Here is a 25,576-nt window from a genome sequence, read left to right as displayed (position 1 = left end):
AAATATGTTGCAATGTTATTGCCTCCTACATCAAGGTACCACATTCTTCAGACCATCCAAGATACAAATCAGACCCTTGCTTTCGGAGTTGAGGGGCGGGATTCTCCCCTGACTGGCGGGGCGGGCCGTACTGGCGCCGAGGAATGGTGTGACCACTCCGACGTTGGGCCGCCCGGATGTTGCGGAATCCTCCGCACCTTCAGGGGCTCGGCCGGCGCTGGAGTGGTTTGCGCCATGCCGGCCGGCACGTAGGGGTTTGGCGCCACGCCAACCGGCGCCAAAGGGCCTCCGCCAGCCAGCGCGAGTTAGCGCATGCGCGGGAGCGACAAGGTGTGCTGGCATCATCCCAGCGCATGCGCAGGGGGGTTCATCTCCGTCTCGGCCATCGCGGAGGCTGACAACAGTCGACGTGGAGGATTAGAGTGTCCCCACAACACAGGCCCGCCCGCGGATCGGTGGGCCCTGATCGCGGGGCCAGGCCACCGTGGGGGCACCGCCCGGGGCCAGTTCCCCCCGAGGACCCCGGAGGCCGCCCGCGGAGCCAGGCCCCGCCGGTAAGTACCTGTTGTAATTTACGCCGGCGGGACCAGCCGAAAACGGGCGGCCACTCAGCCCATCGCGTGCCGGAGACTGGCGCGCTGCGATTCCCACCCCCGCCAAATCCCCAGCACCGGAGAATTCGGCAGCCGGTGGGGGGCGGGATTCACGCCGCCCCCAGGCAATTCTCTGACCCGGCAGGGGGTCGGAGAATCCCGCCCATGGTCACAGCAATCTTTAGGCAGAAAGCACTATTCACAAACATACCAACCAGCAGCATTTTATATTCACAGCCAATGCTGCAATTATTGTCAGAGAAAATGAACTGTATTGTTTAGGTTTTTCAGCACGTTGGAGGGCAGAACTGGCAGCAGTTAGTACTATTTTCCCTCTGCCATTTACAAACGAACCTGAGGCATAAATGTTTTAAAATAAGCTGATGATAATCCAGTTATAAATGTGTACAGTAACATCGAAAATAGGGGCATAATGGGTCATTCAGCCCTTCGTGCCTGCTCCACCGTTCAATATAACTATAGCTGTTGTACTTTAACCTGGTGTTGTAGGGCTTCTTACTGTGCTCACTCCAGTCCAACACCGGCACCTCCACATCATTCTTAAATATATTCAGCGAGTCAGACTCCACAGCCTTCTGTGGTAGAGAATTCCACAGGTTCACCACCCTCCGTGTGAAGACTTCTCTCCTCATCTCAGTCCTAAATGGCCTACTCCTATCCTGAGACTGTGACCTCTTGTTCAAGGCACCTCGGCCAGAGAAAACAACATCCCTGCATCCAGTCTGCCCAGTCCTGTCAGAATTTTGTATGTTTCCATGAGATCCCCTCTCATCCTTCCAAACTCAAGTGAATACAGGCCTAGTTGCCGCAATCTCTCCTCATACGACAATTCTGTCATCCCAGGAGTCACTCTGGTAGACCTTGGTTGCACTCCCTCTATGGGAAGCTTATTCTTTCCTAGATAAGTAGACCAAAATTGCACACAATGCTCCAGGAGCAGTCTCATCACCGCTCGATACCGCTGCAATAAGACATATTTGCTACTTCTAGCCACCTAAATTGGCCAACTCCCGATTTAAAATGGCGAACGGCAAAGGCTGATGGGAAAGTCAGCCAACAAGACAGAAACCGGCAGGTGCAGGTTTGCTGTGTATTAAAAACTCTGCAAAAGGCCAGACAACATCGATACCAGCGACCATCACCATAACAATGTAGCAGCCATCTGCATACTGATGAGCAATCCCCAGGAACAATAAGTAACATTTGGGACACACAAAGCAAAGCCAGACTCCCTGGCGCCAGCAGGAGCCAACACAAAGGAGGTGAACGAGCACCTCAAGACCGCCCATCGATTAGGGAACCGCTCCAGTATTGGAGAAATCGAACCAAGCGATTGGGACAAAGTCCAATCACTTGGGACCAGTTACAGGGTCCACCCATTAAGGCAGGAAGACACTGGGGACTATAAGAGTTAAACCCCAAGTTCAAATCGCTCTCTTCACCTCTTCGTCCTGCCCGGGTCACCCAGCAACACAAACCAACATTGACCGTGCAGTGACCGCCGAACGAAGTAAGTCTTAATTCAACGCTTGCTATGAGCTAGGCGCTCCTAGCTACCACTCCGTACCAACTTCGAATCCCGTAGACTCAGAACCCGAACGAAAGGCCATTTGTTCCCCTGACCTGGTGGGCTAGTCCGAAGTTAAGTATAGGCCTGTTAGTTGTAGAAGTAGCTTAGACGTAGAATTTGTGCATGAGTAGCGATTACTGTGTATAATAAATGTGCTTTGATTTGAATCTTACTAATCGGTGTATTGGGTCATTGATCATTACTCGGACTTGAACCTCGTGGTGGTATCATAAAGATACCTGGCGACTTGAGAGCAAAGGTAATACAACAGAGCAATTGAACCAACGGAAAGTTAGCAACATTATTTGGCGACTTCCTGACAGCACCTGATCTAGAAGTGGCATAACCACTCTGGCAGGACCCAGAATTTGAATTAGAGATCCAATTGGGAACAGAAAACCACACGTGTTCAAGCAGTTCTGATCAATACTCATAATTCGGAAGTGTGTGTATGCATGCATAACTAACAGGGCGATAAGGTAAAACTGATAGATTTTTTGTTGCGACAAAACTGTCGGGAGTTTGTATTTCAGAAAGTAGCGCAAACCGTACCCGTATTTACAGCACCGCCTTAATACCTCTGTCCCAAATTTGAAGAGCAGCATTCGGAGAGGAAAGATGGCAATGCAGGCAGTGCAACGAGTCATGAACCCCCAAGGAATTTGCGGTCGTAGCGACCAGCAGCAGTAGAGTGGGACAATGTCCCATTTGGGAGGAAGAAATCAGGAAGTACCTCAAAGGGAAACGATGGCCCCTTTGGAGTGAATTCTGTGACAATGAGGAAACAGGTCCCGGGAGTATAGGACATACTTGGTGGGAGAACCTGAGCGAGATCCACAAAAAGAGCTTAGGGAAAGCTTGCAAGCCGATGGCAATTGTGTCCTGCTTGGCACTGTTGCGAGGCACAGAGGAGGTCGTTAGGACGCTCTGGAAAGAAGTAGAAGGCATACATCGAATGAGTAAGGTCGATGTAAGCGAGGTAGAAAGAGAGAACTTAGAATTGAGAAGGAAGTTGGCAGCAAAAGACGGAGAGGTGGAGGATGCCAAAAAGGCACACCAGTCTTGTCTGGCGCACTTAAGGAGCTTCCAGTCTCAATATGAAAAGGCCTATCAGGACACGCAACGTGCAGTCCTGGTACGTTAAGAAACAGAGAAGCAGGTAGAAGCATTGCAGAGACAGTGTGGTGACCTGAAGGCAGCGTTAAGAGCACTCCATGCTGCCACCACAGAACAAAGACAAAGCACACTAGATCACGCAAAGTGCCGGAAGCAGATTGCAGAGCTGCAATCTCTGCTTTCAGTCCAAAAAGGATTCCAGGAAACCTTTGGAGCAAAATTAGATGAGGAAGACGGCCCTGATTGGGAAGAATTAAATGAGACAGCACAGAGATATATTCAGGGAACATGTGCGTAGGGAAAGCCACAAAAGAGGAAAGTGCCCCAACCCCCCACAGAGCAGATAGTTCAAGCTCCAATGAACACAGTCACCACCCACCGCACAGCCACATCAGACGATGCGGAATTTCTATGCTCCACCCCCTTAACAGTGACCCAATTACGGGACGCGTGCGATAAGATCACACCGTTCTTCCCCACCAGCCACATCAGACCCCCACCATTTCTTTGCCAGAGTAAAGCAGCAGGCGACCATGTACAGCCTGGATGAGCGAGAGCATGTAAAGCTCACAGTTTTAAGTTTAGACCCTTCGGTCGCTGCAGCCCTTCCCGACCCACAGAATGTAGGAGGAGGCACCCTTGCAGAAATGCATACCGCTATCCTGGATGCGATCGGGTATAACCGGGGTGACCCCGGAGATGGCCTCAACAAATGTAGGCAAAAGAAATCCGAGCACTCCACAGCATTTGCTGGATGCCTGTGGATAACTTTGCAGCAGTTTTTGGAGACGTAGACCGTGCCCTTTTGTCTCCAGACAACATGGCCAAATGGACCCGCACCATTATCTTTCATGCCACAGAAACAGGACAGAAAGCTTGCGTGAGTTATGATCCCTCAGAGGAGGCCCATAACGAAAAATGGGTGGTAAAAAGATTGTCCCGCGCATGGGAGCAGTCTGTCCAAAGCAAACCCGCAGTTAAAATTCCAGAAGAAAAGCAGGCTGACGCAGATATACAGGCAGTTACGACCCACCAGAACCCCGCATGGGTGAATGAAGGAAAGAATAGCCCCCCACCCAAGTCACAGGAATGTTACAACTGTGGACAGTTGGGACACTTCCCAAGAGAGTGCAATGCCCCTAGAAAGCCACAGAGAGCCCAGCAGACGGGCACTCTGAGTAAGACGAAGACAGAGCCCATTCATAGTGTTCGCGCCTGTTCAGATCAGACGGACCTGACCGGAACGGACTGATGGTGTTCGGGTTCCCCCAGTTGGGTCTGCGACACCCTTTGCGATAGGTCCGGACGACCAGTAGTTGCAGCGAAAATTCGGGGACAGCCCATTGAATTTCTATGGGACACAGGAGGGTCCCGCACCACAATAAATTCCTCCACCCTGTTTCAAAAAGACACGAGGCCCACTACAGCCACCATCACCCTCAGCAGCTTTACAGGCCACTCACAGCAGGGACACATCACAGCCCCTGTACCCATTCAAATCGGCAACATCACCACCAAGCACCCCGTAGTTTTAGTCAATCTGCCCCACACAGCAGAACACATTCTGGGAATCGATTTCATGAATTCCCACAATCTTTCATTTGATCCAGTCAACCAGTGTGTCTGGAAAATAGCAAAATCTGCAAGAGCCCCCGCAACGCTCAACATAGGAGAGTACGCGGACAAAATTAGCGCAGTAGGCGAATTATGGTTCAACCCGACCACGCTTAGCACGGACAAGCAGATTAGGGCAGTTCTGCAAAAGAACAGGGCAGCATTCGCGACCCACAAACACAACTGTGGCCGGATGACTGGCTCCGTACAGGTCACAGGACCTGACCCTAGACCCCAAAAACAATATGGATTTCCGCAAGACGCAGAGGGAGAAATCTCAAAGGTAATAGAAAGCTTATTAGAGCAGGGCGTACTTAGATCAGTAGCCTCCACTAATAATGCCCCGATTTGGCCAGTGAGAAAGCCCAATGGATCATGGCGACTGACCATCGATTACCGGGAACTCAACAAAATCACCCCCGCTGCGGCCCCCACGGTAGCCACAAATCCTGAGACCATGCTCAAGCAGGGACTCAATTCCCGATTCTTTACGGTTTTGGATGTCAGTAATGGATTCTGGTCCATTCCATTGGCAAAGGCGTGCCAGTATAAATTTGCCTTCACTTTTAAAAATCAGCAATACACGTGGACATGCCTTCCACAAGGATTCCACAACTCCCCCTCCATTTTCCACCGACAGCTGGCAAATGGTTTAGCCAAATTCTCTCGCCCCGAATGTCTGGTCCAGTACGTAGACGATCTACTACTGCAGACAGACACCAAGGCAGAGCACATTGAACTTCTGTCTGAACTCCTGGAAATCTTACACTCAATTGGTTGTAAAGTTAACCCCAAAAAGGCCCAGATTTTGGAAGACAAGGTGATATATTTGGGAACAATTATCACACATGGTAAACACGAGATCGAGCATAAAAGGATTGACTCGATCGCTAAATTGCCCCTTCCCCAGAACGTTTCAGCCCTCTGGTAATTTTTAGGACTGGTTGGCTACTGCCGAAACCACGTTGACGGTTTCGCCAGCAAGGCAGCACCCCTCTCAGACCTCCTAAAGAAAGGAGCCCCCTGGGAATGGCTTCTCTTTAAAACAGGCACTCATAGCAGCCCCCGCACTACAAGTTCCAGACCCGCTTTCCCCTTACGCTATAGAGGTAGCGACCACAGACCGCACCCTTTCGGCCGTGCTCCTCCAGGAACGGCACGACCAGTTAAGGCCCGTAGCTTACGCCTCCAGAATTTTAGATGCTGTGGAGCAGGGATTTTCAGCCTGTGAGAGGCACCTGCTCGGAGTATTTTGGGCAGTTCAGTATTTTTCGTACATTACCGGACTGAACCCCATCACAATCCTCACAGAACACACCCCCACCCAACTTTTACTGGACGGACGACTTAAGGACGGTACAGTTAGTCAGATAAGAGCAGCCAGGTGGACCCTTCTCTTGCAGGGACGGGTCATCACCGTTAAACGGACAAAGACCCACACTTTTTTTAGCCGGCAACTTACAGTACCCTGGAACCCCCCATGAATGTGAAATTATCTCTCCACACCACAACACAGGCCCCTTTATTGCGAAACCCCCCCCCAGAAAGATAGGTAGTTCAATCCAGAGCCCCCAGCACACAGACACGTGTGGGGCCATAAGGATATATGTGGATGGATCTTCCACAATATTGGCTGGGAAGCGCATAACAGGATGCGGTATTTATGTCGAGGACGCGCAGGGATGCGCCCCAGAAGAAATCGCAATAAAACTTCCAGGACACTTAGGCGGGCAGGCAGCAGAGCTTGCGGCCATCGCATATATAGTGGAACACCCAGATTCCTTCCCCAGCCCAGCAGACATATACTCGGACAGCCTCTATGTCTGCAACAGCCTTACGGAATTCCTGCCCCTGTGGAAAGCAAGAGGATTTGTTTCCGCAGACGGAAAGCCCCTCCACTCAGCCCCATTGCTCCGTCACATTTTAGAGAGAGCACACAACAGGACTTTTGGGAAGTCAAAGTTCGTAGTCACCATCGTTCCTCCCCCCCTGGAAATGTAAAAGCCGATGCACTGGCTAAAGCAGGTTCCAGGCATAGATATTTTTGGACACCCCCCGAAAGCGCACCAGTGAATGCAGTTCAGGTCTCACAGACTAGGATCGACCATCTAGTGGAGGCCCAGAAGCAGGACAGCAATCTCAAGGAGATTTTAAAGGGAAACTATCCAGCCCCCTACGAGAGATTTAAAAATGCTCTGACCACACATGACAGTGTGGTGTTAAAAGACACCCTTTATGTGGTTCCTGAACAGGACAGGAATCAACTGATTTGTTTATTCCATGACGGTCATGGACATAAGCGAATCGATCCCACAACAACCCACCTCAAGCAGCTTTGTTGGTGGCCGAATTTAAAGGAAGATGTAAACCATTACATTAAGAATTGTCTTATCTGCGCCAGAATAATCCGGACAGATATGCCAAAAAGGCTCAACTCAGTCACACCCGACCCGTTAATGGCCCCTGGACTAACCTCCAGATTGATTTCATAGGACCATTGCCCCCTTGCAGGAATCGCTATAAAAATGTACTCGTGGTGATAGACACATTTACAAAATGGGTGGAAGCATTCCCATCCAGGACTAACACGGCAAAAACCACAGCCAAGATTTTGACCCACCACATCTTTAGAAGATGGGGACTTCCCCGCAGCATTGAATCCGACCAAGGTTCCCATTTTACGGGACGTGTCATGCAGAACGTCCTCACGATGTTTGGCATCACCCAAAAATTCCACATAGCATACCACCCACAGTCGAGTGGTATCGTGGAGCGCATGAATCGGACCCTAAAATCCACCCTCAGAAAAATGGTCCAGCAAAACAACACCACTTGGGACTCAGTCCTCCCTTTTGCGCTGATGTTTTTGCGTAATACAATTTCAACTTCCACAGGTTACACCCCACACACTCTCATGACCGGACGCCCCATGAAAGGCACAGAATTTTTATTAGGTTTAGACTTGACCAGCCCCGAAGTGACGGCCCTCACACACGAGAAAGCAGTAGAACAATTAGTGGATAATGTTAAAACGGCTCAGCTAGCAGCCGCAGTGAATTTGGGCACAAGAAAGAAACAGAGCAAGGCCTGTTTCGATAAGACAGTGCATGTGACTGAGTTCAGTGTAGGACAACAAGTCATGCTCTTCGTATACAACCCCAGCACATTCCTGTCACCAAAGTACTCGGGTCCGTACTCTATTGCGGACAAAGTAAGCCCTTCCGTCTACAAAATAAAGTACCCCAATGGAAAGACTGCGTGGTTCCATATCAACCAGCTGAAGGCATATGGAACACAGTCTAACCATGCACATCACGTCATGCTCGACGCAGCAGACCACACCCGGCCCACAGCCAACGTAACCCTACCCTCCCCCAACAGGTCCAGCCCAGCCACGGACTCAACCCCCGACTCCACCCCCGAACTACAGACTTCGCCCCGGAACGCCCACAGACTGCAGCAGCAGAGACAGCGACTGTGACTCGGACGATAGCCACAGCACGCCTCCCTACTATCCCCATGCAACAGGCCCCACACCCAGCGAATCCGACTACGATTCGAGTTATCCCTTCATGATTACTTTCCTAAACAAACCCCACCACCGACCACCGACCTACAATGACGACCCCGATTCCGTCCCCACACAACTAGACACCACCTATTGGCACAGAGACAACTCATACAGACTCGTCCGAAACTACGAGAGCGACCCCAAATCACACCATGCAGCCCAATCAGCCCTGATACACTCGAGAGTTTGGCATCCGGGAGAAGATGACGATCTTGAGTTTGACTCCCAAAACGAGAACCCCTTTGCGACCCTGTTCGCAACCGATAACTGAGGTGTCCAGATGATGTTTTAAAAGGAACCTCTTGAGAGAAAACGGTGTCCTTTCTGATGGAACCTGCAGCATGTTGTATGTTGTTTGTACTGTTTGTTAAATGTTGTATGTCAGACCGGAAAAAAAAATTCCACCGTCCCACGCCCTTTCGGCCGAAACCTCTGAGAACTTGTCCGCACGCTCATCAGCAGAAACCTCTGAGGACTTGCCCACAGAGACTTGTTAAGGTCCCAGACGCCAGTTCAGCGGAACTCGTCTGTCGACAGATACCACACGCCCGTTCATAACTGCCCTTCTGGTTCGAGGGAAGAACCATTACGGTAGCCCCCCACGATGATTACATTTCTTGCCCGTTCTTGTCGGTTGCTCAGGCAGTGGAGAAACGGCTTGGGACCCGCCCTGCCTGGGAACCCCCCTCTGGTCAAACTACGCTCGGGTAGGAGAGATATGGCATTGGTAGCCGTCCTACCCGGGGACTCCATCCAACTCTTACCCGTTGCGGCCCATACGCACCTCATTTTGGAAATTTTAGTTCAAAAAGTTTTGTTTTGTTTCAGGTAACCCTTAGGTTGCCAACCACATGCTATTTACATCCTGAAACATTTGGATGGTAAACCGCACAGTCTGCGAGACGGCTCGCACTGGTTCATTATTTGAAAGTGTGTCTGTCCTCAAATTTGGTTTTTGAAAAAAGAAATGAGGGAGTCACACATAGTGACCAATTATAAAGGGAGTAATTGGCACTAAAGGACAGGCAGACTATCGTACGAGATGTTAAACCAAGATAGTTACAGATACTATGCTTGTTGAGGACCAGAAGGGAAGAGAAGAGAAGAGAAGTGAAAGAAGATGCACCATGAGGACATCCTCCGGATTGTGCATCGTGATAATGGACATTTGGTTGCGCGTGAACGCGAACCCCATGACCTCAAGCCCCCCCAGCCGTTAATGATTCACTTCCCCACAGTACCCAGAGCCCAGTCACCAGCGACACCACACCATCTTGGTGTGATAGGTTTATAACCTGGTACTCCCTGTCCTACTTGGTAGAATCCCTATTGGTATTGGTGATACTCTGCTGCATCGTGCAGATTATGCGTCTAAGAAAATGGAGAAGGAGAGCGTACTGCGCTCGCACCCCGGTATATAGGATCAGATCTCCTATTTTCGGATACGGCCAGACCCCTGACCCCCGCGATCTATAATAAAGAGCATTCATTTGCGATTTGTTGTAAATAAAGAAATATTCATGAGCAATTGTACGATCCTGAGCTTGACTGCCAAGCCAGAAAATGTGTATAAAACTGCTATGATTTTGTTTGTATAGTTGAGGAAGTTAGAGTGATGAAATGTTTAAGTGAGTGTAGTGTATTATGGATAGTTAGAGTTTCCCATTTTCTTGTTTTGTAATGCATAGATCATAGATCATAGAATTTACAGTGCAGAAGGAGGCCATTCGGCCCATCGAGTCTGCACCGGCTCTTGGAAAGAGCACCCTACCCAAGGTCCACACCTCCATCCTATCCCCATAACCCAGTAACCCCACCCTACACTAAGGGCAATTTTGGACACTATGGGCAATTTAGTATGGCCAATCCACCTAACCCGCACATCTTTGGACTGTGGGAGGAAACCGGAGCACCCGGAGGAAACCCACGCACACACGGGGAGGATGTGCAGACTCCGCACAGACAGTGACCCAAGCCGGAATCGAACCTGGGACCCTGGAGCTGTGAAGCATTTGTGCTATCCACAATGCTACCGTGCTGCCCCAATGCATGTCCCTGTTTGACATAGCGCCCCTTAGAATTGTCAGTTAAAACAAATTTTGCATAGTTATGGTCAGTGTAGAGGCCATGAACGAAGTGCCCACCAGGTCAGGGGATGGAAAGCAACGTAGTTATGTGATCCTTTACGCTTCTCGTTAAGCTCACAAGGAGGGAGTGTAGCCACCTAAATTGGCCAACTCCCGATTTAAAATGGCAAACGGCAAAGGCTGATGGGAAAGTCAGCCAACAAGACAGAAACCGGCAGGTGCAGGTTTGCTGTGTATTAAAACTCTGCAAAAGGCCAGACAACATCGATACCAGCGACCATCACCATAACAATGTAGCAGCCATCTGCATACTGATGAGCAATCCCTGGGAACAATAAGTAGCATTTGGGTCACAAAGCAAAGCCAGACTCCCCGGCGCCAGCAGGAGCCAACACAAAGGAGGTGAACGAGCACCTCAAGACTGCCCATCGATGAGGGAACCGCTCCAGTATTGGAGAAATCGAACCAAGCGATTGGGACAAAGTCCAATCACTTGGGACCAGGTACAGGGTCCACCCCGTAAGGCGGGAAGACACTGGGGACTATAAGAGTTAAGCCCCAAGTTCAAATCGCTCTCTTCACCTCTTCGTCCTGCCCGGGTCACCCAGCAACACGAACCAACATTGACCGTGACTGGTGCAGTGAACGCCGAACAAAGTAAGTCTTAATTCAACGCTCGCTACGAGATAGGTGCTCCTAGCTACCAATCCGTACCAACTTCGAATCCCGCAGACTCAGAACCCGAACGAAAGGCCATTTGTTCCCCTGACCTGGTGGGCCAGTCCGAAGTTAAGTATAGGCCTGTTAGTTGTAGAAGCAGCTTAGGCGTAGAATTTGTGCATGAGTAGCGATTACTGTGTATAATAAATGTGCATTGATTTGAATCTTACTAATCGGTGTATTGGGTCATTGATCATTACTCGGACTTGAACCTCGTGGTGGTATCATAAAGATACCTGGCGACTCGAGAGCAAAGGTAATAAAACAGAGCAATTGAACCAACGGAAAGTTAGCAACATACTGCACTCAAATCCTCTTGGAATGAAGGCCAACATAAAATTAAAATAAAACAGACTTGAGGAGAAACTACTCCCAACGTGTTGGGAATCTATGGAATTTGTTACCCCAGAGTGCAGTGCATGCTGGGACACTGAGTAAATTCAAGGAGGAGTGAGACAGATTTTTAATTGTTAATGGGTTGAAGGGTTATGGAGAACAGGCTGGACGGTAGAATTAATGCTAGGTTGAAATCAGCAATGATTGAATGGCGGAGCAGACTCGATGGGCCAAATGGCCTAATTCTGCTCCTATATCTTGTGAACTTATGCACATAACATTTGCTTTCTCGCTACTTGCTGTAGCTGAACGCTTGCTTTCAATCTCCAAATTAAGCTGTTAAAATGTAACTTTGAAAACTTTTCATTTTCCTCAAAGGAATTTGAAATGCCTTGCCCAACTATTGTCTTATGTGAAAGCTTATTTTCTGCAAGGCGAGTTGCAGGTATTTGTTTGAGATAAAGAACCTGTTTCTCAGTATGAATGCATTAACTGAAATTAACAGCGAATTCCTTATCCACTTATTGAATTGTCAGGGTTTATAAATAAAATAGGGAGTGGGTTGGACAGGTGTTGATTCTCACATTTATGATTTTGCTACAGTCTACTCATGTGATTTAATATGCAGACTGTTGCCTTGCTTGTGGGTGAATCACCGCTCCCAATTATGTTCGGTATCTTCGAAAGCTGTTATCAGATTGTTTGCAGAATCGTGGTTCAGGTCCTCGTGTAACAATGGACAGCCCACATCATTCATATTAGATTGGCCAACATCCAGAGGGAAATGTAAGCAGTGACAAGAATAATCAATGAGAACAGAACATAAGAATTCGGAGCAGGAGAAGACCATATGGCTGACCGAGCCTATTCTGCCATTTAACATGATCATGGCTGATCTTGGGTTTCAACTCCATTTTCCCAATCACTCCCCACATCCCTGAATTCCCTGAGAGACCAAAAAGCTATCTATTGCAGCCTTAAATATATTCAATAATGGCACTTCCATGATCCTATAGGGTAGAGAATTCTAAAGATTCACAATCCTTTGGGTGAAGAAATTTCTCTTCATCTCCATTTGAAATGATTGCCCCCTTATCCTGAAACCGTATCCCCTTATTCTACATTCCCCAGCCAGGGGGAATAGCCTCTCAGTATCTACCCTATCAAAACCCTTCATTATCATGAATATTTCAATAAGAACGCATTCATTCTTCCAAGATGCACAGAGTACAGACCCAATTCATCCAGCCTTTCATCCCAGCGCCCAATCAAGTCAACCTTCATTGTACTGCCTCCAATGTGAGCCTATCTTTCCATACATATGGAGACCAAACTATGCAGTATTCCGGGTGTGGTCTCAGCAAAGTCCATTATTATTTTAGCAAGAGTTCTTTATTCTTACGCATCAATCCCCTTGCAATAAGGGCCAACATGCCATTTGCTTTCTGAATTGCTTGCTGTACCTTGTGTGTTCCTTGTATGAATACATCCAAGATTCGCTGAACATTAACATTTACAAGTTACACATCTTTTAAAAAATATTTTGCTTTTCTATTCTTAGTGAATGACCAAAGTGAATGACATCCCACTTCCCTACATTATGGGCCGGCTTCTCCACTTCACAACGTCGGAAGTGGGAATCACGATCAGGCAGAGAATGGCGCGAAATGATAAAAGTCAGTTTTGCACCCGCCGCCTATTCCGATGCCATGCTCCGGTGGCTCGCCGGTGGCAATATCAAGCTTTGCGCCCGCGCTGGCAGGTCCATGCAAAACTGTCATTTGCATGGATTTCAATATCATTAATGGCTTTGACATCTCTAGCTCCAACCCTCTGCAAATGCTCTGCCCCTCTTAGGCGGAAGTCTCATGGGCGTGAATTAATGCAAGTATTTGCAAGTGGGGCCTGGGCACAATTGCTGTGGAGGGGGAGCGGGAGGCTGACAAAACTCTCAAAAAGCCTCAAAGATTGTCGGTTTGAGGGGCAGCACAGTGGCGCAGTGGTAGCACTGCTGTCTCATGGCGCCGAGGTCCCAGGTTCGATCCCGGCTCTGGGTCACTGTCCGTGTGGAGTTTGCACATTCTCCCCGGATTTGCGTGGGTTTCTCCCCCACAACCCAAAGATGTGCAGGTTAGGTAGATTGAACACGCTAAATTGCCCCTTAATTAGAAAAATTTAATTGGGAACTGTACATTTTTTAAAAAAGATTGTCGGTTTGCTGGGGGATGGCTGCCCGGGCTGGGGGCAGTAGCAAGTAACAACTTGTTGCTAAGTCCGTTGACTCAGGGTGTCCCCCCATGAATGAGGGGTGCCCTGGCTCAGACTACCATTGCTGCAGTGTGTATTTTAAATGCACCCTTTTGGTGCGACTTACTGGCACCTGGCTGCCCACACTGCTGAGTGCTGCCTGTGTCCTTTGAGTGCTCAAAGAGCCTCTGATCATCTAGGATCATACCCACCCAGGCCGCCCCTCTGAACACCCTCATACCCCACTGTTTCATCAAGGGAATGGACATGGCCAAGTTCAATCAGAAGCCCATTAGATAGGTGGCATGATGGCACAGTGGGCAGCACAGTGTCACAGTGATTAGCACTGCTGCCTCACAGCGCCAGGGACCCGGGTTTAATTCCGGGCTCGGCCGACTGTCTGTGTGGAGTCTGCACTATCTCCCAGTTTCTGCGGGGGTTTCCTCCGGGTGCTCCGGTTTCCTCCCACAGTCCAAAGACGTGCAGGTTAGGTGGATTGGCCATGCTATATTGCCCTTTAGTGTCCAAAAGGTTAGGTCGGGTTCATAGATGACGGGGATAGTGTGACAATGTGGGCTTAGGTAGGGTGCTCTTTCCAAGGGCCAGTGCAGACCCGATGGGCCAAATGGACTCCTTCTGCACTGTAGGGATTCTATGAAGTGTTGACCCACCTTAGCACACTCCTTAAAAGTGCTGCCCCACTGCAGAGGAAGCAGAAGATCACTCCAACCAGAGGATACCTGCAGTGTCACCTTTGGAACTTTAATAAAGGCGAACGGAGTCCGATGAGTTGAATAAAAGATATTTATTTCAACACAACATTATATAATGAGTCCAGGTTACACCTTACTCATTTCTGGTTGGCACTACACTGGCCGACCTTTTACACTAATGTTGGGTAAGCTACCCCGCCATAGCGAGGGTGTTCACCATCTCCCAGCTGGATGTTTCTTGTGCAGGTTATTACAGGAGTCTTCCTGGTTCTCTGCCCCTTTGAGGGCAGAGGCTTCACCAGTGATCCCATCCCTCCGAATCACCACCTGTCTCCTTCTGGTGAGGTTGGCAGTGCTGATTGCCTTTGCCACCATCTCCCAAGCACTGTTCGGAAGAACAGGCTTGAGTCTGCGGCCCACCATGGGGAAAATGGCGTCCCTCCTCTCCTCACTAGCATGGAGCTGTGGGACCACTTCAGACTCCTGAACCCAGGGGGCAGGTCTTCTATGAGCCATCTTCGTGGCTACAGTGGGTGTGTTGTAAATGGAGCGCTTAAAAACAGCTTGAGCTGTCAGGCTCTTTGGCGCTAACTCTGGCCCCATGGTTACAATGCCTACAGGGCTGGGAACTTCTCTGAATTAACACTAGCAGAGGGCGGGCCCACATGCAGGTCCTGACTCCCTTACCGAATAGTGCCCCTAACAGAAGTGCGAATCGCACGCTATTCAGTCCGAGGTCACAATTCAGCAGACTTAACACAAGGATTTTCTTGCCATGTTGCACTCAATCGAGAGCACAGCCCCGCCGTAGAATCCCGGGAGAGGCCTCCAGTGGACTTCGCGAGACGTGGAAGTCGGGACTCCACCCAAAATGAGCGGGACCAAATGATGCTTGCGGAAGGAGTTCGGAAACCTACTTATGACCTACCTACACAGGATCCACCGGCCTCCCGCGATTCCCCGGCCTCCCGAGGGAGGCTGCAGCTGTGCGCAGTTCAGCACTGGTCTGCACAAACCTGGACCAGGTGGAATGGCACCCAGGGGGTTTCCCGGGCGATCCTGGCTGGTCAGGGTAAGTGCAGGGTGGTTTCCTGGCACTCGCCCTGGAACGTGGGCACCTAAGCACTGCCCAGCTGGTAAGAACATAAGAACTAGGAACAGGAGCAGGCCATCTGGCCCCTCGAGCCTGCTCCGCCATTCAATGAGATCATGGCTGATCTTTGTGGACTCAGCTCCACTCTCCGGCCCGTACACCATATCCCCGAATCCTTTTATTCTTTAGAAAGGTAGCTATCTTTTTCTTAAAGACGTTTAAAGAAGGAGCCTCAACTGCTTCACTGGGCAAGGAATTCCAGAGATTCACAACTCTTTGGGTGAAGAAGTTCCTCCTACACTCCGTCCTAAATCTACTTACCCTTATTTTGAGGCTATGCCCCCTAGTTCTGCTTTCCCCGACCAGGGGAAACATCCTGCCCGCATCTATCCTATCTATTCCCTTCATAATTTTATATGTTTCAATAAGATCCCCCCGCGTCCTTCTAAACTCCAATGAGTACAGTCCCAGTCTACTCAACTTCTCATCATAATCTAATCCCCTCAACTCTGGGATCAACCTAGTGAATCTCCTCTGCACTCCCTCCAGTGCCAATATGTCCTTTCTCAGGTAAGGAGACCAAAACTGAACACAATACTCCAGATGCGGCCTCACCAACACCCTATACAATTGCAGCATAACCTCCCTAGTCTTGAACTCCATCCCTCTAGCAACGAAAGACAAAACTCGATTAGCCTTCTTAATCACCTGTTGCACCTGCACACCAACTTTTTGCGACTCGTGCACCCGCACACCCAGGTCCCTCTGCACAGCAGCATGTTTTAACATCTTACCGTTTAAATAATAATCCATTCTGCTGTTATTCCTCCCAAAATGGATAGCCTCACACTTGGCAACATTGAATTCCATCTGCTAGACCCTAGCCCATTCACCTAACCTATCCAAATCCTTCTGCAGACTTCCGGTATCCTCTGCACTTTTTGCTTTACCACTCATCTTAGTGTCGTCTGCAAACTTTGCCGCATTGCACTTGGTCCCTAACTCCAAATCGTCGATGTAAATTGTGAACAACTGCGGGCCCAACACTGACCCTTGAGGGACCCCACTAGTTACAGGTTGCCAACCAGAGAAACACCCATTTATCCCCACTCTCTGCTTTCTGTTAGTTAACCAATCCTCTACACATGCTACCACTTTACCCTCCATGCCATGCATCTTTAGTTTATGCAGCAACCTTTTGTGTGGCACCTTGTCAAAAGCTTTCTGGAAATCCAGATATACCACATCCATTGGCTCCCCGTTATCTTCTGCACTGGTAACATCCTCAAAAAATTCTACCAAATTAGTCAGACACGACCTACCCTTTGTGAACCCATGCTGCGTCTGCCCATTGGGACAATTTCCCTCCAGGTGCCCCACTATTTCCTCCTTAAAATGATAGATTCCAGCATTTTCCCTACAACCGAAGTTAAGCTTACCGGCCTATAGTTACCCGCTTTCTGCCAACCTCCTTTTTTAAACAGTGGTGTCACGTTTGCTACTTTCCAATCCTCTGGGACCACCCCAGAGTCTAGTGAATTTCGATAAATTATCACTAGTGCGTTTACAATTTCCCTAGCCATCTCTTTTAACACTCTGGGATGCATCCCATCAGGGCCAGGAGACCTGTCTACCTTTAGCCCCATTAGCTTGCCCAATACTGCCTCCTTAGTGATTACAATCATCTCAAGGTCCTCACCTATCATATCTTTATTTCCATCAGTCACTGGCATGTTATTTGTGTCCTCCACTGTGAAGACTTACCCAAAACACCTGTTCAGCTCTTCAGCCATTTCCCCGTCTCCTATTATTAAATCTCCCTTCTCATCTTCCAAAGGACCAATATTTACCTTAGCCACTCTTTTTTGTCTTATATATTTGTAGAAGCTTTTACTATCTGCTTTTATGTTCTGAGCCAGTTTACTTTCATAATCTACATTACTCTTCTTTATAGCTTTTTTAGTAGCTTTCTGTTGTCCCCTAAAGACTTCCCAGTCCTCTAGTCTCCCACTAATTTTTGCACTTTGTATGTTTTGTCCTTCAATTTGATACTCTCCCTCACCTCCTCAGATATCCACGGTCGATTTTTCCCCTTTCTACCGTCTTTCTTTTTTGTCGGTATGAACCTTTTCTGAACACTGTGAAAGATCGCTTGGAAGGTTCTCCACTGTTCCTCAACTGCTTCACCATGAAGTCTTTGCTCCCAGTCTACCTTAGCTAGTTCGTCTCTCATCCCATTGTAATCGCCTTTGTTTAAGCACAAAACACTAGTGTTTGATTTTACCTTGTCATCCTCCAACTGTATTTTAAATTCCACCATATTGTAGTCGCTCCTTCCAAGAGGATCCCGAACTATGAGATCATTAATCAATCCTGCCTCATTTCACAGGACCAGATCTAGGACCGCTTGTTCCCTTGTAGGTTCCATTACATACTGTTCCAGGAAATTATCCCGGGCACATTCTATAAACTCCTCCTCAAGGCTGCCTTTACCAACCTGGTTAAACCAATCGATATGCAGATTAAAATCTCCCATGATAACCGCTGTACCATTTCTACATGCATCTGTTATTTCTTTGCTTATTGCCTGCCCTACCATCCTGTTACTATTTGGTGGCCTATAGACTACTCCTATCAGTGACCTTTTCGCCTTACTATTCCTGATTTCAGCCCAAATTGATTCAACCTTGTCCTCCATAGCACCAATATCATCCCTTACTATTGTCCGGATGCCATCCTTAAACAACAAAGCTACACCACCGCCCTTACCGTCCATTCTATCCTTTCGTATAGTCTGATACCCTTGGATATTTAACTCCCAGTCATGACCATCTTTTAACCATGTTTCAGTAATGGCCACTAAATCATAGTCATTCACAATGATTTGCGCCATCAACTCATTTATCTTATTTCGTATACTACGAGCATTCAGGTAAAGTACACTTATGCTGTTTTTTATGTCTTTGTTATGAATCCTAACACCTTGATCGGTAACTTTTCGCAATTTATTTTTCCTCTTACCCTTTCTCCTAATTTTCCTTGTCTTTGAACCCATACCTCTACATAATAACCTGTCACGTAACCTGCTGCCTTGATCTCCATTAACCATTATACTGTCCATAGCGTTACACTTCCCTTCCCCCCAACTTGCTAGTTTAAAGTCCCTGTGACCAACCTATTTATTCTATTCGCTTGAACACTGGTCCCAGAATGGTTCAGGTGAAGACCGTCCCAACGGTACAGGTCCCTCCTGCCCCAGTACTGATGCCAATGCCCCATGAAATGGAATCCCTCTTTCCCGCACCACTCCTTTAGCCACGTGTTAACTTCCCTAATTTTCTCAACCCTATGCCAATTGGCACGTGGCTCGGGTAGTAATCCAGAGGTTATAACCCTGGCATTACCAAGGTGCCAGGTTGGCATTGCCAAGCTGGCAGGAGCACTGCCTGGGTGCCAGGTGTCATGTGAGAGTACCTTTAAGAAATGGGTGTTTATAAATGGGTGTGTATATAAATATCTGTAGTGAGAGTACCTTTAAGAAATGGGTGTTTACTACTGCAGTGATGTCAGAGAGTGGGTGGAGCTGGGCTGTCTGTCAGCTTTTTACTTTCACTTTAGGCTTTTTGCTGCAGGGTGGGTTTGGTTTCATTTTAGTTTTGGAGAAGCTGAAATCACAGCAGGATGTGTGTGAATCTCTGCAAGCTTATGAATGTTCATTTGCTGATTTCAACATGGTAACTGCTCTCAATAGTGAATTTAAACTTGATCTTTGTGTTAAAAGGGTCTTTTGTCTGCCGAATGTTGTTTGGGAATTTAGTAAGGATTACTTAGTGTTGTATTCTTTGGGGGTTGTATTTGAATTGATGGTTGCTAAGATGTTCACTGTATGTTTTAAAAAGGTTAACTTGAGTTCATAGAATAAACATTGTTTTGCTTTAAAAAAATACTTTTCAATTTCTGCTGTACCACACCTGTAGAGTGGGCCGTGTGCTCCCCATACCACAATCTATTAAAAATTGTGGGTCAGGTGAATTGCATGGTACACTTTGGGGTTCTCTAAACCCTGGCCCATAACAAATTGGGGGCTCGAGGGTGATAAATATCTAACTATTGGATTGGCTTAGTGAACTTAAAGACAGTGATGGGTGAGCATATTGTGTTTGCTTTTCAGTTAAGCGGGGAGTGTGTTGTGGACAATGGTTCCTTCAGAGGCTCGGAAGTTTTTGGGGGTGGATATGGTCACATGCAGTACCTTACGAACAGAGGCTAAAAAAAGGCTTTTAGATTTGGCAAAAACATTGCAGTTAACGTTACGTGACAGCATGCGAAAAGAAGAGGTACTTACCGCGGTAGCTGAGCATTTAAAATTTTCTGAGATACAGTCTGACTCATTAGAAATGGCAAAGATCCAGTTTCAGATTAAGCAGCTTGAACATGAAAAAGAATTAAAGCAGCTTGAATACGATAGAGAGGAAAGAGAAAAAGAGAGAGAAAGAGCTAGAGAGGAAAAAGAAAAGGAGAGAGAAGAAAGGAGAAAAGAAAGAATGGCCCTAGCAGAAGAAAAAGAAAGAGAAAGGGAGATACAGATCAGGGAAAAAGAAAAAGAGAGAGAGTTTGAACTTCAGAAAATGGCCATGAAACATGACAGTCAGTTAAAATTGGCAGATTTAAAGGGAAATATACAGTTGGAGGAGAGTGATGAGGATGAAGAGAAAGAGCTCCATAGTCGAAGGCTTGATGGAGATCTATTTAAATATATCCACACATTATTAAGGGCCATGGAGAGAGAGCGGGTAAATGGAGTTGAAATCAGCCATGATTGAATGGTGGAGTGGACTCGATGGGCCGAATGGCCTTACTTCCGCTCCTATGTCTTATGGTCTTATGGGTTTGAAAGGATCAAACAGAGTAATTTTGATAGGTGAATAAGGGCTTTGAAAATAGACCAAATGTATGAATCTATCAGAGAAATTATACTTTTGGAGGAGTTTAAATATTCAATTCTCGATGTAGTGAGAACTCATGTGGAAGAGCAGAGGGTTTAAACTGCGAGGTTAGCAGCAGAAATGGCAGATGATTATGAATTAGTTCATAAATCAAAGCTTGGTTTCCGACATCAGTTTCAGCCTGTGAAGGATAGAAACTGGGGACATGAGAATACTCAAGTGGTAAAGGTGAAGGTGATCTGATGGGAGATACTAAGGAGAATGTACCTCAGATTAAAGAAGAAATTCAGGAGGGTGGAAAAGAAACGAAAAGTTTCAAATGTTTTCACTGTAATAAACTAGGCCATGTAAAGTCACAATGTTGGTGGTTGAAGAAAAGCACTGGGAAGGCTGATGTGGTAAAACAGGATAAGACAGTGGGGTTTGTTAAAGTGGTAACGGAAAGCCCAAGTGAAGCGAAGGAGGTACAAAAGATTGTACAGTCTGATCAAGAGGTGATTGATAAGAAGGTGCCAGATGTCTTTAAAGAATTTACTTGCATGGGTAAAGTTTACTCATGTGTATCAGGAGGAGCAGGTAAAGAAGTCACAATTTTAAGAGATACGGGAGCTAGTCAATCTTTATTGGTAATTGATGAGCAGTTATGTAGTCTGGGAAGAATGTTGCCAGAAAAGGTGGTAATATGTGGAACTCAGGGTGAGAGGAGTAGTGTTCCATTATATAAGGTAAGGTTAGAAAGTCCAGTGAAGAGTGGTGAAGTGGTAGTAGGAGTAACAGAGAAACTATCTTGTCCAGGAATACAGTTTATCTTGAGTAATGAAATAGCTGGATCGCAGGTGGGAGCGATGCCTACTGTGGTTGATAAACCAGTGGAAAATCAGACAACTGAAGTGTTGAAGGACGAATATCCTGGGATTTTTCTGGATTGTGTAGTAACAAGGTCGCAAAGTCACAGGTTAAGACAAGAGGAGAAATCGAAGAGTGAAGATGAAGTTGAAGTGCAATTATCAGAAACGGTTTTTGATCAGATGGTTGAAAATGAACAAGAACAGGTGGAGGATGAGGCGAATATTTTTAGTTCAGGAAACTGCGATCAGCCCACACCAGTCCCACCAGCCCCCACCGAAGCTTCCCCGGCCAGTGGACCGACTGTGGCGGCGCTGGACACAGTCCGGACCCACCACACGAGGTCCCCAAAAACTGTGAGCACACGCGACCCAAGTCGGCCCATCGGTGGCGGAGCATCGGGGGAGGGCCTCAGCTGAGGTCCTGAGGCCGTACCAATGGTGTGCGGTTGTGTATGGACGAAGCGGTTGGGAACCCAGCAAAGCGGCTGCGGACTGTGTCCTGCGCCACCACACTCGGCCGGGATTCGTGCCTCTGGCTCGAGGGGGGGGGGGCTTCCGCGAGGGCTGGGGTGACCAGAGGGGGATGGTCTGTGGGGTTGTGGTTAGCGGGTCGGGTCCGCACACAGCCGGCCGGCGCTGTATGGCGCGACCACTGTAGGTCATCGCTATGCACATGCATGGCGAGGGACCAGGCCATTCTCCCGGCCCGGGAAGGAGATTGCCAGCTGCTGCCATTTGTCGTGTCTGGACACAGGCAGCAAAGATGGTCAGCACTGTGGGCCAAGTCGTCTGGACCAGCCAGCAGTGCGGAATGAAATCTCAGGGTGGCCATGGTGAGTAGGCAGTACTGTGCCCCTGGCACTAACCCCCCCCCCCCCCCCCCACACACCCGTGACAGTCCCCCCCCCCCCCCCGGAGGATGGCCGAACCCTCAGGAGACCCCGGAGTGCGGATTGGAGGATGACAGTGATTTTCCGTCACAGCTGACTCCAATACCCTCCACCATCCCAGAGACATTCACCTCGGCTGGGCACTTTAGTGACGAGGCTCCTGGGACACAGTCTAGTGAGCACTATATTGTTGACCCGGTACGGCAGGTAGAAGTAGGAGCAGCCGAGGTGGCGAACGGTCAGAGGGCAGGCCAAAACCAGGGACTAGCTGCCGTCCAGACGGACCTCCGGCTTCTGGATCAGACAGCCCCAACAATAGCGGAGATGCAGTCGCAGAGCCAGGGACGACATGAGGGGTTGTCGGCGAGCATCCAGTACCTGCAGGTGCAGTTGGAGAAGTCAAACCGCATTCAGGAACAGGAGGTGTTGCCGATCATGCGGGCCAACACCGCACTGGTGGCGTCCGCAGTGGAGGCATTGGGGGCGACGGTTTTGGCCATGGATCAGCTCATCTAAGGCTTGGGAATTCTGGTCAAGCGCTGGCCGAGGCCCAGGACAGGTCTGCTGCCTCACAGGCAACTATGTGCCAGAGCCACTTGGACATTGCTGTGGTGCTCGCGAGCATAGCTCAGTCACAGCAGGCCATGTCTGGGAACATCGGTGGCATTGCCCAAGCGCTGTCCAACGTGGCACAGACACAGAGGGAGGTGGCCTAGTCCCATAGGGAGATGGCGCAGTCACTGGCTGATGTGACACAAACCCAGAAAGTAGTGGCCCAGTCGTAGTGTCATGTGGCGCAGTCCCAGATGGAGATGGTCCACTCCCTGTGCACCATGGCCACCAGCACGCAGACCCTGGTTGAGACCAGAGCAGGCCTCCAGAACTGATAGAGGCAACTGGCGAAGGAGCCTAAGGGGATAGCTCACTCCACTCGCACCCCCGACCCATGGTGTAGTCTGGGGGCCATCGGGCACCCCAAGGGAGGAGGAGGTGATGGGGCCCGTGCTGGTGACTCCCGCAGGGGAGGTGTCGGCATGCCGCAGTACCTCAAACTCCCCCCCCCTCCTATCACTGGTGCATCTGGTGGGCAGCGGGCACAATGAGGCGGCACCATGCCGCCCGGGGCATTCGAGCAGCAGCTGGGCCCAGTCAGGCATGGTCATCCCAGAAGACACCCGCCAACGGGGACCCAAGTCACCGCATGCCTCCTCCACTTCCTGCTGTACCATCTGGGGATCCACCAATAATCGCTTATTGTCCCAAGTAGCCTTCAATTAAGTTACTGTGAAAAGCCCCTAGTCGCAAAATTCCAGCGCCTGTTCGGGGAGGCCGGTACAGGAATTGAGCCCACGTTGGTGGCATTGTTCTGCATTGTTCTGCATTACAAGCCAGCTGTTTAGCCCACTGTTCTAAACCAGCCCCAATAGTGTTAGGGCCCGTAAGGCTAGAAAGTTAGACACCAGTTGAGTTGGTACGGGTGCATGTACAGTTTAGCTATCGGGGCTGGGGCACAAATCTGTATATATTTGTGCACAATAAGCACCTGTTACCACTGATACAACTTGTTTCAGTGCTCTGTCTGATGGGTGTGAGGGGTGGGCTAGTCTGGGCTTGCCGGAGCTTGCCCGTGCACCCTCCCTCCTCCCCTGCACCACCACCAACCATCCCTACCACTGCTACCCTTGGGACTCGATGATACAGTGTGATGGAATGGCCAGCTCGCATGCAGGGCTCACCCAGATGGAAAATGTTACCATGGACAGGAGTCAGACTTTGTCATACAATGCGGAGCACCAGAGCTGATTGCAGAGCGGATTGTCATCATCCTGCATCTCATAGACCAGACCCGCTGTTACTGCCAACCCAGCACCCCCACCCCATGGTGCGGCAGGTATGTATCATGGAGGGTGTCCAGGTGGGGGGGGTGGTGTGGCCAGCGTGGGAAGTGAGGGGGTGTGGGGTTGGGATGCGGTGTCCATGCCCCTGGACAGTGCCCCCCACCCACCTCTATCACCCCTCCTAGCCAGTGAACCTGGAGGCGATTAGAATGTCCCGTGCGCGTTGGCCCTGGTGCACACGTCATGCGGCCTCCCATGGCTACCTGGGCCCCATGTATCGCCCATGCTCACCCTCCCCCAAATCCTCATCATCGGATGGCTTCTGGTGTTCATCCTCCTCCTCAAGCACATCACCATCACCCCTCTGCTGCGCGATGTTGTGGAGGGCTCTGCACTGTGGGCGACCCTCTTAGCATCATACTGAAGGGCCCCTCCTGAGCAGTCCAGGCCCTTGAGCCGCATCTCCAGGAGGCCGAAGCACTGCTCGATCACACTCCCGGTCGATGCATGAGCGTCGTTGTAGCAGGCATCCGTGTCGGCCTGTGGCCTCCGGATAGGTGTCATCAGCCACAACCGCAGTGGGTAACCCCTGTCGCCCAGGAGCCAGCCACTCAGCCGGGGGGGGGTGTCAAACATGTCAGAAACTGTGGGCCAGAATGAAGGCAACATGCACACTCCCTGGGTATCGGGTGCAGAGGTGTATGATCCGTAGCTGATGGTCACACACCAGCTGAATCAGCGAGAGGAACCCTTTGCGGTTGATGTAGAGCGGCCTGTTATCCGCAGGTGCCCGTAGGGCAACATGCATACTGTCGATCACCTGCTGGACCTGCTGTATCGCATTGACGCATAATTTGTGAGGCGATTTTGGTTTCGGAACCTATTCACCACACAATCGCCATTCCCGATTTTGGTGTAGGCCAACGGAGAATCTCGCCCAACATTTCTCTGCAATTTCCTTATTCCCATAATATTTTCTCCTGTCTCTGTTTCTAAGGAGCTAACATTTACTTCAGATACTCTCTTCCTTTTAATAAAGATTTTACAACATGTTTCATATTTTTGGCTAATCTACTCTCAATTTCTATTTTCTCCCTTTTTATCAACTTTTTGCTGGCTCTTTGTTAGTTTCTAAAACACTCCTAACCCTCAACTTTACTCCCATTCTTTGCAATATTATAAACCTATTATTTTAATCGATCCTTAACCTCCTCAGGAAACCACAGATTAATCATTCTCATTGGGTTTATTTTTTTCAATGGAATGTATTTTTAGTGAACATTTCGAATTGCTTTTCTTAAAATGCTTTCCACTGTTTAGTTAGCACCATGACTTGTAGTCTACTTACCCAATCAACCTTAGTCAGATCTGCC

Source organism: Scyliorhinus torazame, chromosome 9, assembly GCF_047496885.1.
Source record: "Scyliorhinus torazame isolate Kashiwa2021f chromosome 9, sScyTor2.1, whole genome shotgun sequence".
NCBI lineage: Eukaryota > Metazoa > Chordata > Chondrichthyes > Carcharhiniformes > Scyliorhinidae > Scyliorhinus > Scyliorhinus torazame.
This window is presented reverse-complemented; position numbering follows the sequence as displayed.